This window comes from Eurosta solidaginis, chromosome 1, assembly GCF_040869045.1.
Source record: "Eurosta solidaginis isolate ZX-2024a chromosome 1, ASM4086904v1, whole genome shotgun sequence".
Taxonomy (NCBI): domain Eukaryota; kingdom Metazoa; phylum Arthropoda; class Insecta; order Diptera; family Tephritidae; genus Eurosta; species Eurosta solidaginis.
In genome coordinates, this window is record NC_090319.1 from 83,248,130 (window position 1) to 83,262,399 (window position 14,270).

The window sequence follows — 14,270 nt, forward strand, 5'->3', positions numbered from 1 at the left end:
GTCATTATTTGTTACACTGTCTACAAAAACAAAACACACTGTAGATAAATTGATAACGAGTTGAAGTGATATTTATGTGATGTTTCTTGATTTATTTCGAACTTTTTTAGGGGATTTCATCTAAAAGTGTACTTGTCTGGGTTTATAAAGATATCAGACATTTCCTTATATGAATGCACCGCCTCATAATTTGTTTTTATAAGGGCACCAAGGCAGTGAATACGATGCTTTCTGAAGATGAATTTTGGTATTTCTAAACATTTCCACTAATCTCAAAATTGCTGAACGATACCACAGCTCGAAAACCTAACATGCAAAGGTGCCTCAGGGATACATAAAAACCATCATGTTGAACTGAGATATTGGATAAGCTACCTAGATTTATGGTGCTAGAGTTCTGAAAGGCTCTCACAAAATAGTTATTAATGGAGTTGCGTTGTCCAACTATAATCAAACAGTAGATGCTCCATCGATCGGGAATATTGCAGCGATTAAAATTAAAGAGATTGCTCCTCAGTCCCACCGATTTCGCAAGCCACTGGTCCCGGTCTGAATATGTCCCTTCTGTTAGCTTCAAGAATGTCAAAAGATCATACGACGTCGTATGGAGCCGACATACTTCTAAAAACTCGACAGCAGAGCAATCCCTGTGATCTGTTATTAGGTTAGTAAAGACAGTGGTGCGTAATACGTCACTTGATAAGTCCTTTCCTTCTGGAAATATCAAGAGCGGATCCATGGCAAATTACTTCATAGGCCATGTTAAAAAAGAACGATGTCCAGTTGGTAGGTTCTTATCCCACTACCTACGATCTCCCTAATTTCCTAAGACATTTCAAGACCCAAGAGGCTCGGCTGCTAAATACGTGCACTTATTCATTGTATATATACAGAATTCGGTCGGTCTATACGACAGCATGACACTCTTAATACACGTCCAAAAATATCGGGAGGGGTATCAAATGACGTGCTTTGTGTTAAGGATCACGAATCCGGAAGCGGTAGTAAAAATGTTGCGTCTATTAAAAAATATTAATTTTTAAGTTCAGTTTTCGTTTTTGCGATGCCGAGTCCGAAATGCGTCGTATAACAACACCCTTGATATTTTTTTGACGTGTATTAAGCGTGTCATTGTAATGTTTAGCTTTAGACAGAATTCGACTCGCATAGATCATGTTACCAACTTGTTTGGAGCGTTATGAAGCGATATGTTCTGTACTCAACAAGCCCTGACATCCCTTAGCATATCTCAAGCTTACTACCTGTTTTATTCGTATACAGTAATGACTTACACGCATCACTCGAATCTTGGAATTGGAACATGTCCGTATTGAAACACGTTCCCAACTCTGAAAGACAAATATATTCGCCCCTATTCTAATGCGAAACCGTCCGTGAAAACCGAAATCCCAAATATCCGAACCTTCGCTATCTTTCCAAACCTTACAACCAGAAAGGGAACCAATAAGGGAATTGCCGTCCGTTTCTTTTTTGATATATATAAGGAGCGCCTGTATGTACTCGAATCAGCATTTTCTTTACCGATGTCTGCCCTGATTGTATATACATAATTAACTGTTCGAAAGTGATTGTTGGTCCGAAAAAAAATTTTTTTTTACCTTTGCACAGAATAAAAAAAAAACACAAAATAAATTTTCGAAAGATTGTGTACTGTTTTTAGCCTAACTTTATATCGGTATTATTCCAGCGGAGCTCTCATCTTATGCCCTTACGTTGGTATGTACATAGGTCTCACACCTTTGTCCAATATATGCTTTCAAGTCATATAATCTTGTTCATGTGCTGCCGTTTAGCGAGACTGGATGCCGATAGCGTATTACCCAGTCTGTCGCCCTTGCCTTTAATGTTCGTTTGACACCTTACTCACATAACGTTAAGAAGAGTATAAATCGCTGTACTGTTGAGTGTAAAGCGGGTCAGCTCTTTGAAGGGTGCAGTAGAACAAACATGCCCCTAGCGGTCAAAATTCTCTTCTCGTCACTATCGATAGATTTATTATTGATCATTATCAATAGGCGGCGAAGCACTGCGAATTAATTCTTTTGGCGCCCGAGCAGGAAATAGATCCACTTTCCTTGGGCTTTTTTTATAGAAAATAAGCCCTGTCTCCTGCAGATTAAAAGGGATTAGGCTATAAGAGCTATACCTGCGGTAAGTACTATGTCGTAAAAGGCGACTAAAATCAAAAGCCCGTTCCTGAGATGTGCGCTATGATTGGGACCTGCCACGTTAAAACGCTTTCCAATAAAACATAAAAATAACAAGGCTATGCCAAAATCGCTTAGGCGGTTAAGCTCCAATTATTGATGATAACGAAGACCTGTTATTTAGCTAGGTGGTATAAACTAGAATCGCGGTTACGTATGTGATTTGTGTGTACCTTGTCCAATTCTCACAAACTAGCACCACGTTTGCTTTAAGACTCTTTTTAATTATAGCATTTTTTCTCTAACTTTTCCCTTGGAAAGATGGGAAGATCGTAGGAGGTGTATGTCATCGCAAGACTAAATTCTGTGGAATATTCGCTTCTAGTAACCGCAAGAGTAAATACTGGTCGCATTGTGTTCTCTTGAACTAAGTTACAATATTTCATAGCAAATTGATATTTAGCAAAAGCATTTTCATAATGTGTGTTTTTTATGGAGCCATCCCGTATAAAAACACCTTTGCTAACGTAATCAATTATTTATTACGATATCTTATTTCCGGCCAGTGAAGTGGTATTAAATGTCTTTCGCCTGTAATTAAGCACTTGGAAAGTTACTAATTAAATTAAATTGATATTAAAGTTTTCTCTACATAATATATTTTCGGTCAATATATAATCATTTTTACTTTCAATAGACTGTGCCCTCGGGTGTATTATCGCCAAGTCGCCAATTCAATTTTACGGCCTTTATATACTCTTCATCTTCCTACATAATTTAAAATAGCGCTTCTTCAAAAAAAAAAAATGTTTTCGTTATTATGCTCTTAGGGGGTGTACAAATCATTAACATCTATTCGTGTCGCTATTTACATAGCTTCAATTTGCAGCTAAAACGATTACGTAAGAATATTCCCAAAAAAATGTTTTTTGTATTTTCTTAAGACCTCGCTGAATGTTATTTTTGGTATATTAGCATCGAGCGCTTGAAATTAAATTTGTATTTGCTAGAATTCCATTCATTGTTTATACAGTCGTTCATTCAACTATACCAAAATATTTACATTTGTCTATCTTATGTTTTTTTCCAAATTCGAGTTTGCGCTATGGCTTCCCCTTTGGCCAGTATGTAGATAAGTTGCAACGCAAATGTGGCCACAAACCTAAACGTAAATTCAAAAAAAAAAATTGTTTTTTTGTACATTAGGGTATTAAAATTTTTCATTGCGCATATATATACATATATATGTAAAATGTATGCTGCCTTTCGAAGAAATACAATTAATCATCGCGTTTCAATAGCTTCACTTGTAAAAATAATAAAAAGAAGTGTTACATGTAAGCACCGGTACCCGTATTCCCATATGGTATGGATATGTTTGCGTGTAATTGACAGGCTTTTAATAAAACAACGTGCTTATTTTTAATAAACTACTAACAGACCCGGCAGACGTTGCTCTGCCATAACTTTTAAGCAGTTTTTACCTCTTACTCTCCCTTCCCCTCTCTCCTACTTTCCTTATCTTTTTATTCACTGTTCTCTCTGCTTTTCTCTTTTTCTACGTCTCTTTCTCTCTCTCCGTCCTTTCCCTCACTTCTTTTCCGCTCCATCTAACCATATCTCTCTACCTCCATCTAACTCTATCTCGTTCTCCTTCCAACTTTTCTTTTCCCTCTAGTTATTTTTGTTCTTCTCCATCCTTTTTTCAAAGTCCCAGACCCACCCCAAGTCCCAGTCCCATTCCCAGTCCCAGTATAAGTCCTAGTCTCAGTGCCGCTCCTAGTCGCAGTCCTAGTTCAAGTCCCAGTCGTTTCCCTGCTCCATTTCCCGAAGAAAAGTGCTAATTTAGACAAAGGGCTACCTATATGCCCAGATTCAGGTAAATCGGACAAAGAACAGAATTTGTTTGAATAGATCGGTTCCTGATCCACTTCCCGGAAAGAAACTTCACAAGAACATTATCCTATCTTTCAAGTTGGATCAAACTGCACACGGTGTGGAAATTTGATTGAAATCGGTTTAGTAGCTTAGGAGTCCATTGCGGACAAACAACGTGACACGAAATTTATATATATGTACTAGCAGACCCGGCAGACGCTGTTCTGCCCTAAATTTGGTCTATCTGCATACATTTTAATAAGCTTTTTCCGTCTAACTCTGCCCTGCGCCCTCTTAACTTGTTCTTAATCCTTTAATTCACTCCTCCCTCTGTCTTTTTCGCTTCATCTACCTCTATCTTTGTCTCACTCTATCTCTTCTCAGTATCTTCGTCCTTCCCTCTTTTCTCTTCTCTCAAGTTCTTCTCATTATTCTTCATCCCTTATTGCCAGTCCCAGATGGTGATGTATTTTGTTCCAGTCCGATTCCCAGTCCCATTCCCACTGCGAGTCTCAGTCCCAGTCCGTTTTTGGTGTACTTCTCGGAAAACAAAATCGTTAATACTCATATAGGCAAATTTCAGGCAAATCGAATAGTACGTATGTAAATAGGTATGTGGGTATTATTAATTTTTATTTCGGCTTCGCATACATCCCAAACGGTCAATTTTTGAAAAAGTTATAGCATTTTGAAAACAAAAACTGTGTTTTTTTTTTAAATTCATAACTTTTTTTGAGTTGGATGAAAAAATTTGAAAAACTGCTGAAAAACGTCTTCGTAAGCTAGAAAAAGAAGAAAAACTTTCAGCCAATTCTAAAGGGGTCGGGTTCAAAATTGGTCGAAATGGGATGGAATACCCCATATAGATTTTTATTTTTCACACTTCACTATAATATTAAAACGAAATGCAGATATTCTTTACTTTTGAAATTCGGCTTAAAAATTGCACATGGAACAACTAAAGGCTCTCCTGAATTAAAGAAAATGTCTTAGTACCTCAAATCGCGGGCCCCCTCACAAACCCCGGGCCCGCTCTCGCCGGCCCTGGTGATGTGCTATATATATATGTATGTAAAGTTAAATAAGCACGTGCAGAAACATATCCATACCTACTGAAAGGAGGTTTACTACTGCGTATACGTAACACTTTATTATTACGTATAAACAAATAAAAAAAGTTGCAATACAATAATATTGCCACTATAAACTGAGATATAACCTATCCTATCTCTCAAGCTAGAACAAACTACATACGGAGTGCAAAACAAATTCAAAATCGGTTCAGTAGTTTAGGAGTCCATCGCGGCCAAAAATGTTGTGACACGTGTTTTTTATATATTAAGATTAAGATTTATGTTTATGATAGTTAAAGTTTCACAGCAGTTTCTAGTGACTCGAAGACTCACGACTACGCCGGAGTTAGAGTAAAATTTTCGGAGCATACTTTTTTTTAAACGCCCCTGCAGGTGCGTTAGGAGTCGGCCAAAAATGTAGCTGACCAATTAATAGAAACAATTAATAACAGCACACCACATACTGGAAAAGAAGCGGGCTTAATCTCTCCGGATATTTATCCCCTAAAAATATTGTTATTGTTATTTTAAAAGATATACAGTATCAGGCTTAGCTGTCACCGCGGTTTACCATATTTATTTAATTTTCTTGTAAATTTGTACGTGATTGTATGGCTGGACTTAATTTTCACTTTGAGAAAAATCAAGCTTATTTGCTTTATTAAAGATCTTTTAATTTGTAAAAAAAAACACGAATCTCTACTTATACTAACTCAACGTACTTCATTTTTATACCCAGCTGTACTTGTACACAGGACATTGTGACGAATATTAGCATCACTAAGCTGCTACTAAATAAATGTACAACAACAATAAAGCAGCAACTCTTATGTAGAGGGCGACGAAGAGATATCTCACACGCACAAATATGTAGTTATCGGCCGAAGTAGTTACTCCCACATACACACGCATATGGCTATGGGAGAGGCGTGGACTACAGATATACATACATGTAAATAGCTGGTAACTAACCAAGCATGAGCTACAACTGCCAAATTACTAGACCTTAGGAGAAATGGGTGAACGAGAAACCGAGAGTATAAAAGCAGCGCAAGCTGAGTAATAACTAATCAGTTTTGAGTTAAACAAGCTATTGGTTATGAAGTATAATTGTGAAGTACTACTCCCTAAGTAATCTAAATAAAGACCAGTTTACAATACTGAATATTGAAGTGATTTATTCAACAGTTTAGCGATTCGAACGTTAGCAGAAGGTGCATAAGTATCGGAATTCCCCACAATTCGTTGCAGTATTATAACTTTGATTGGATAAGGGTTGGTAGTACAGATATAAAGGAATCGAGATTGATATAGACTTCCATAAATCAAAATCATTAGTATCGAAAAGAATTTGATTAAGCCATGTCTGTCCGTCCGTTAACACGATAAATTGAGCAAATATTGAGATATCTTGAATTGTTTTATGACGCAAAATATAAGTCCAAAAAAATATTGAAATATTAGAAGAAGAAAATTTGGTAGTTTAACAAGATTACATTGGAATTTGGCAGAGACACTATCCTTGCCAAATTATATATGTAGATAAATATAAATGAGCGAAGTATGTAAACGCAATTTTCGATCACCCTGTCTGTATGTATGTATGTATGTCCGATGTACACAAATCATAGACAATACATTATTAATGCAACGCAGGTGCTTAAAATATATTTCAACAGATTTGGAACGTTCGTGTATGTATGTCATAGACTACTTATATAAACAAAATTTTACTTTTGATTTTATTTTCATTGCCTCGTTTTGCATATGCATGTCACATGAATATTAAGGCCCACTTGCAAAACGGCGAGTTAAATTTTTCACTTAGAGTTAGCTTCTCATATAAAATGTGCTGCAAATGGACCTAAGAGAGCCAACTCTGCAGCGTCGCCTTTTGCAAATTTGGAAAAGTAGATAAAACACACTGACTTTGAAGTGTGGATAGTGCTTTTCAAGTTCCCGCCGTGCAGTGCCTACTTTTGTCGTGGAGTATCCTCTAGGGAGTTTAAGTATTGACCTTTTTTAAAGTAGCCCGTGTGCAATTTTGATCGAATGATTTCAGGGTCTAAGAAGACAATGAAAGAGACTTTCCGCAGTCTCGCTGAGATGACTTGCTTTCGAAAAAATAATTTGAAGTAAGTCCAAACATAAAAATCTTATTGCAGTAGTACCTGCTTCTGCTGTTCACTGTGTCAATCCAGAAATAAGTATATCCTTCTGGAGGAAGCGTGCTTAAGTTGCAGACGCGTCAATATATATTTCCACGTCAGGTATATAGCCAGGTGGCGATTAAGGCATTAACCTCACACGGTACTTCACAAGAAGTGTCCTGGAATGCAAAGAAGCATAGGAAAAACTTCTCTATACTGGGTTTCCATGATAGAAGATAACGAAAAGGCCCATAAGTTGGCAAAGAGTGCAGCACTCGCTGAATCGGTGGAAGACGTCCCAATCCGTTTCGAAAGTAACAAAAGGAGACAGGAGTTGCATATGATCCGTCAAGTAGGAAAGGCGTGGACAGAAGCGCGGGTCTACAAAATTTCTAGGATCATGTGCAAATCACACGATATTAGACTCACAAAGTGGCTCATATATTTGAAGCGAGAAGAATTAAGATTCACGATAGGCATACTAATTGGGCACTGCCTTCTGGCGTCACATGCTTACAAGTTAGGCCTCGTCAGTAACAGCAAATGCAGGAAGTACGATTTGCAGAAAGAACGACCGAGCACTTTCTGTGTTCGAGTCTTGCGCTTGCCAGGTCAAGGTTCCAGCTGTATGGGGCGGAAGAGCTGCTAGATCTTAAGGCAGAAATTAAATTAGATACTAGAAAGCTACTAGTATTTTCTCAGAGGACGGAGTTATTCTATAAAATAAGTGTTGGCACCTTATTGGGGTCCATCCGTTTGGTCGTCAAACAAATTCTGGTAGTAATATGAACACATTTAGTATATATGAGGTATTTATTAACCGGCCAGTGCAACGAATCAACGAACTACTTCTTAAAAAATTTTGGAAAAACGTTCCACTGAAAAAAAGTTTAAAAATGTGTTACAAATGAAAGTTCTTTCTAAAAATTTATAAAAACCGGAGATCGATAACTTTATAATTTTTTAATTTATGAGCAATCAAAGTCCACAAATATTGTGCCGTATACGTGCCATTACGCAAAAGTTGGCGAGCACGACCCACCGCACAGTGTATTACTTTCTTTTGAAATTCTATTTAGAAATGCTTAATTAAGCTAAAAAATAAAAACTAGGAAATTTGAACTAAGTTGAATCGAGTAACGGAGTTTTATTTGGAAGCATATCAATTGAGAAAAAGTTTTAACTCGACCATTGAATGTGAAAGTTTAAATTGCTGGCCTGCTGTGAGTTATACTTCAATTGCTAAAATATAATACTGTGTTTATTTTCTGAGGTATGCTAATTTTAGTAAATATACATTTTTGCGATTTTAATTGAACAGTAATTAATTGTTCATGTTATAGTGGGATAATGTTAAATTAATTAAAATTTTTGAAATATTTTGACTTCATAAGACCAGCAATCTCGTTATCCGCGTTTATCCGATTTAATTTTTATCTAAACTTGTTTGCTTCTATTCGTAAAACTAAATTAGTACAACTTTAGTTGCAGAAAATGGCAGGCTTTCATGTAACATTTTGTTTTCAGGAAATATGGCAATTTCAAGGAATGAACTTTTCGAGATTCGGCATAAGAAAAATAACGCAAAAGAAAAAAATGACAGCTCAAAGTTGACTCCAATAAAAAAAAAACAGTTTCAAAATTTGTGAGTGGAAAAGTTGTAGACGTATTTTAAAATAAGAAGGGATTTCCAGTGATATCTTTTTCGAAGGCTAGTCATCAGTCGAAAAGGGAAAATTTATCACATTTGATAAGAAACTATTGAAAAGAAGAGTTGGCCTTTGCAACTGCTTCTAGCGTGAGGTTATCAGGTCAGCGGGATGCAGCATTAATCGTAGAAACCATAACAAAAAATTCAGACGCAACTAAAATATAACATGCCCTTACTCGCCAAGCATCTGTGTTAGTTAAATATAATCCAGAAGATGCAGTAGTTCTATACATAAATCGAAAGTTTATAGTTAAAATGTATTTAGAAATACGATCTGGGACTAAACAAAGACATGCTGACATTCACTCATCATATTAATTCCTTAGAAAAGAAAAAATTGCATGCTATAACGTTAGTTGACGAACGTTTAATTAAGCGATTTGTTGTCATACTTCAAACTATGTCATGTGGATTCGGCGTTGATTCCGAAACGGATTGTAGATTTGTACTTTTTTGTATCTGTTTTATGTATAATGATTTCTATGAATAGTATAATATTATACACTCCTAACTGGATGTTTAGTTTTGATATAATTTTTAAATTTAAATTAAATTGATTTTGTTAACATAAATATTATTGAGTAAGAGTTATGTGATAAAAGTTGTACTAAAAAAGACTGCGGTCAGGTCTTATTGTACTAATATTTCCTAAATATAATAATAATAATAATAATTTGGTATTACATGCCATCGAGCATTCATAAAATTTTGATTCATGGGGCAGACATTATTAATAAAGCAGTACTTCCAACAGGAAAGCTCTCAGAGGAAGCACTGGAGACTAAAATTAAAGATTTTAAGATCTACAGGCGAAATATTACAAGAAAGATGTTTCGTAAATATTCAATAGAAGATGTATTCAATATATTGTAACGAATTTAGGGAAATTCCGCTTATTTTCAACCTTCTACTAACGTTCGTATCGCTAAACTGTTGAATAAATAACTCCAATATTCAATAATGCTAAAAATGATCTTTATTAGACCACTTTGAAAATACTTCACAATAACACTTATACTTCACAACTGATAGCGTGCTTAAATAAAACTGATTGATTGCTGCTTACTCAGCTTTCGCTCCTTTTGTACTCTCTGCTGTGCCGTTCGCATACTTCTAGGCGTTTATTCTTCTAGAATTTACTTCTTGGTTACCAGCTATAAACTACAGACGCACGTTTATAGCTTCTCGCATAGCCATATGCGCGTGTGTATGTGAGTGATACTTCCACCGATGATTGCATACTTTTATGAGTATCTCGGATATATGCATGTGTTTGTGCGTTTCTCTCCGCTGCTTGTATGTACATATGTGTAGCAATAATGATTGATTTGTTTATGTACATACCAGTGACTGCTTAGTATCGGCTTAGAGATGATAGTATCCCTTAGTGTTGCTAACATTCGTCACAATATTATTTTTGTCGTCCAATCCCCTAATATACTCTATTTCAGAAAAGAACTCGAATGAATTTAAGGCAAATGAAGCATTCGACAAAGAAGTGCTTAAACTATTGTCAAACCCAGAAACAAATTTTGACCAAGGCTCCGACATTTCAGACCTAGATGAAGAGTTCGACTCCAGTTTAAATGATTAACATAACGTTATCGACTTATATTTTTTTATTTTGATTACATTTATTTAAGTTTATTGCAATTATTTATTACTACATACAAAAATATGCCTTTCTTCACGATAATACCTTTTCTCTAATGAATTTTTCTAACTTTGATATAACCTTTCTTAATTAAAATTTATTTAGCTCAATAAAAATTTAAAAAGTGGTGAAAAAATAATAAATTTTTACAAATAATATATTTATTTTTATATAAAAGCGTTAGTTGATGAGTAGAGCTAGAACAATTATGTATTCCAATCGTGACTTTATATCAGCTAGGTTGTTGATATATCACACTGTGCACCGGCTCGCCGTGTAAAGTCAACGACATTCGAGTTAGGGCCTTTACTTTTCTAATATAAAATAAATTACAGGTATTGATGAAAAGAGGCGTCTGTCTCCGATAAATTTTCGAAAATAAATCGATAACATTTCCATAGCAAATCAGTAACTTTTATAAAACGATACCAAACACTCCGAAAACAATTTTCGATAAATTTTTCCATAAAAAATCGATAAAATCTCGATAACAAATCTAAAAAATGTCTACACCTTGGCGATAACATGCCAAACAATTAAACATTGCAAACCATTAAAACTTCCAGAAAAAATCGTTAACACGCCGTCCCGTTTCAGTTTTCATTCTTCATCTTTCCCTTCTCCAACCACTCTCACACATTACGCCTATTCTTATATCACGTTTACACAAGTGTGTTTACACAAAAAATTTAATCCCAAAAATGCTACCTCCGATATATGTATAATAATAAGTACACATCAACTGCTGAGTGGAATATCACCCTATATATATCGATAACAGCCCATCTTAGCAAACTTGAAGACTGTCGTATATCAGAATTTGTTTAAATAGCGTACCTCTTCACAATTTATTTCAAAAACGAATTTTAATAAATAAAGCCCTATTTCAGAAGTGGGCGGAAAAGCAGCCTATCCCAAAATTTAGCTCAGGATAAATTCAATGCTTTTCTGCTTCGATAGGGCGTTTATGAAAAACATTTTGAGGTGGGATGTTTTTCAATAATATTTTTAGATACAATATTTTTGGCAGATAAGATGACATTCCACTCATGTGATACATTATAGTTTTTTTTTCTTAAAAAGAAATTTTGAAATTTAAGTTTTAGGAAAATTTCGGTTTATTTTTGAAAAACCTATTCCCGCTAGCGGAACACTGTGTAGAAGTCCCTATACAGAATTTTTGTACCTGTTGTGTTTAACTTCTCACACTCTCTTCTATCTTCATTTGTTTACGTATTGTTGCTGAAAAAAACACGTGACGGCATTGCGAAAGTTTCAATTCTTCAGTTTACGATTTCTGAGGAACTTGTTGCATTCGTAGTTCATTTTGTTTTCATGTTTTTTTTTTCCTTTGTCCGCTTTCATTACATCGTTTTTCATTTTAGCGTTTGCGTACAAGTTTTGTGATGTTTGCTCTTTATTTAATGTACGGACCTATTAATTTTTTTATGTCTTCTCAATGGTTTCGGTTCTTTAATTGTACAGCATTATTTACATACAAAAGTATATTTGTAAGTGCATTAGACTGATTAAAAAAAAAGTTAAAATATGAGATGTTGATATTAACATTATAATTGTACTACTGGTCCGAACTTTGTTTGCTGGGAAACAATACCTAGTGAGTGTCGGGCTATCTCAATTCTGGATTTGACAAATCGAGATATTTGTCTAACGTGGGGACCTTTCATAGACTGGAAACCCTATCAGAAACCAGAACCAATGTTATAAAATAGCTCCGTCCTCTGGACAAATATTAGATATTTTGCAGAACCTATGCTACTTCCTGCTTCTAGATGTGTTAGCTGTGTCAATCCTTATAGTTGGAGCCTTGGCTTGGCTAGCGCAGGGCACGAGCACAAAACGTGCACGATCGTTTCCTCCTCCAACTCGCACTTCATACATCTGCTATCACTGACAAGGCCTAATTTAAAAGCATTTGGCGTTAGAAGGTAGTGTTCCACGCCTTTCCTGCTGGGTCAATCATGTGGAACTCTCATCATCTTTTAATCTCGCCGAATCTGATTGGGACGTCTACGGTACAAGCCTCCAGAGATACGTCCTGCTTAGCTAGCTTATCCACTTGTTCATTTACATCAATTCCCATACGCGCAGGGACCCAATATAGATTTATATATCTCCCTATCCCGATTTATTCCTCTCGTCTACGCTCTTAGCTGATGTGTACATATTTGCGTAGCTATTTCCCAGTAAGAATACTACGGGTTAATTGATTAGTTTCACAACTGACACACTTGACTATAACCTTGGTTAGGAGACATGCGCCAGACTTAGTTAATTTTGTGAGAAAGTCGCGCAAAACAGAATAACCTCCGCAAAGAGACCGCACTTTCTCAATATCTGAGATGTTTTCTCTCATTTCCATTTGTAAGATTTTGGATTACAGCTTATGCATATCTATGTTTTACAGTTAAAATTGACTTTAACGCCCCGATTCTAGTGTGGTAACAACATTCTTCACCACGGTAACGAAATCATATGGCAACTAATAATTTTTTACCCACAAAAGTAGGTGGTTACATCGAAATAACCACACAACAGCTATTGTTCAGAAAAGAGTAAAACTGAAAAATAAAGAATATTAAGCGCAAATAAGTAAAGATAATAGTAAAAAAGTGTTGCCTCTTGCTATACATATTTGTTTACATTATGTACTTTCACAGAATAAATTACAATATACCTATGTAGAAACCTAACATGCATAATATGCATATACACATCGTCCCGTTTATTCGTTAACCTCGTATCTACAAGTGAGACATTTTCGGTAAAGCGAACACGGTTGCCACACCATGTTTTCATTTGGGACCAAAATTCATCGAAAAAAGGACCAAAGTTTTGCTTTATTTGATTAGTATAAAATACAAAATTTTAGGATGTTTCCATATAAAATTTTACTAAACATAGTGAAGAATTTCCTTTAATTCAAGCTGAACAAACAAATATATGGGCATGCAACCAAAAATGATACTATATTTTGACATAGGATAAGTCTATGTCTTTCACCAACCAAACGTTGTGAACCTAGTTTTGGTCACAAAGCTCTTGGTTCTAGCATTATGTTGTTGATAGCAATGAAATAAAATGTAAAGTGCAGTTAGGTTTTAGTAAGAAACGGTTCAAAATTTCCGTTCTGGTGTTGCCGAACTATGTATCTGGAAAACTCAGTAAATCATAAATGAAACTAGGCCATTTTGTTAGTGCTATTTTTATAGATGCTTACCTTTTCTCTTAGCGTTTAAACTTAATATCTGAGCCTAGATTCAGTAAGCGTGAGTTTTGATTATACAAAATATTTCTTCCGAAATCAAATCTCTTTTGCATTTGCTTCCTTCTGTCTTCGAGTTAAAATATTTCTTGTGCGAAGATACTTAGTTTTCAATTACCTTGCGTGGCTTAACACCACAATAGTCCTGGAATTCCTTGAACTCATTGAGCTGGGTGAGAAAGATTTTAATATCAAAGTTCCAAACGAGTAGTAATGCTACGAATTTCTTTGTATAAGTTTTGAAAGTGTTAGGCTCACAACAGAGTGCTCGCTATAAGCTATGCTAGGCGAGAAGAAATTTTTATTTTCATATATTTTACATAGTGTTGTATAACCGATCGAAATATCTA

General features: G+C 35.5%; 1 protein-coding gene across 5 annotated transcripts in view; it reads left to right on the top strand.

Annotated features, from left to right (window-relative positions):
• SNF4Agamma (SNF4/AMP-activated protein kinase gamma subunit) overlaps positions 1–14,270 on the top strand; it is a 591,124-nt gene that overhangs the window by 228,528 nt on the left and 348,326 nt on the right. The gene's annotated exons all lie outside the window — the stretch shown is intronic.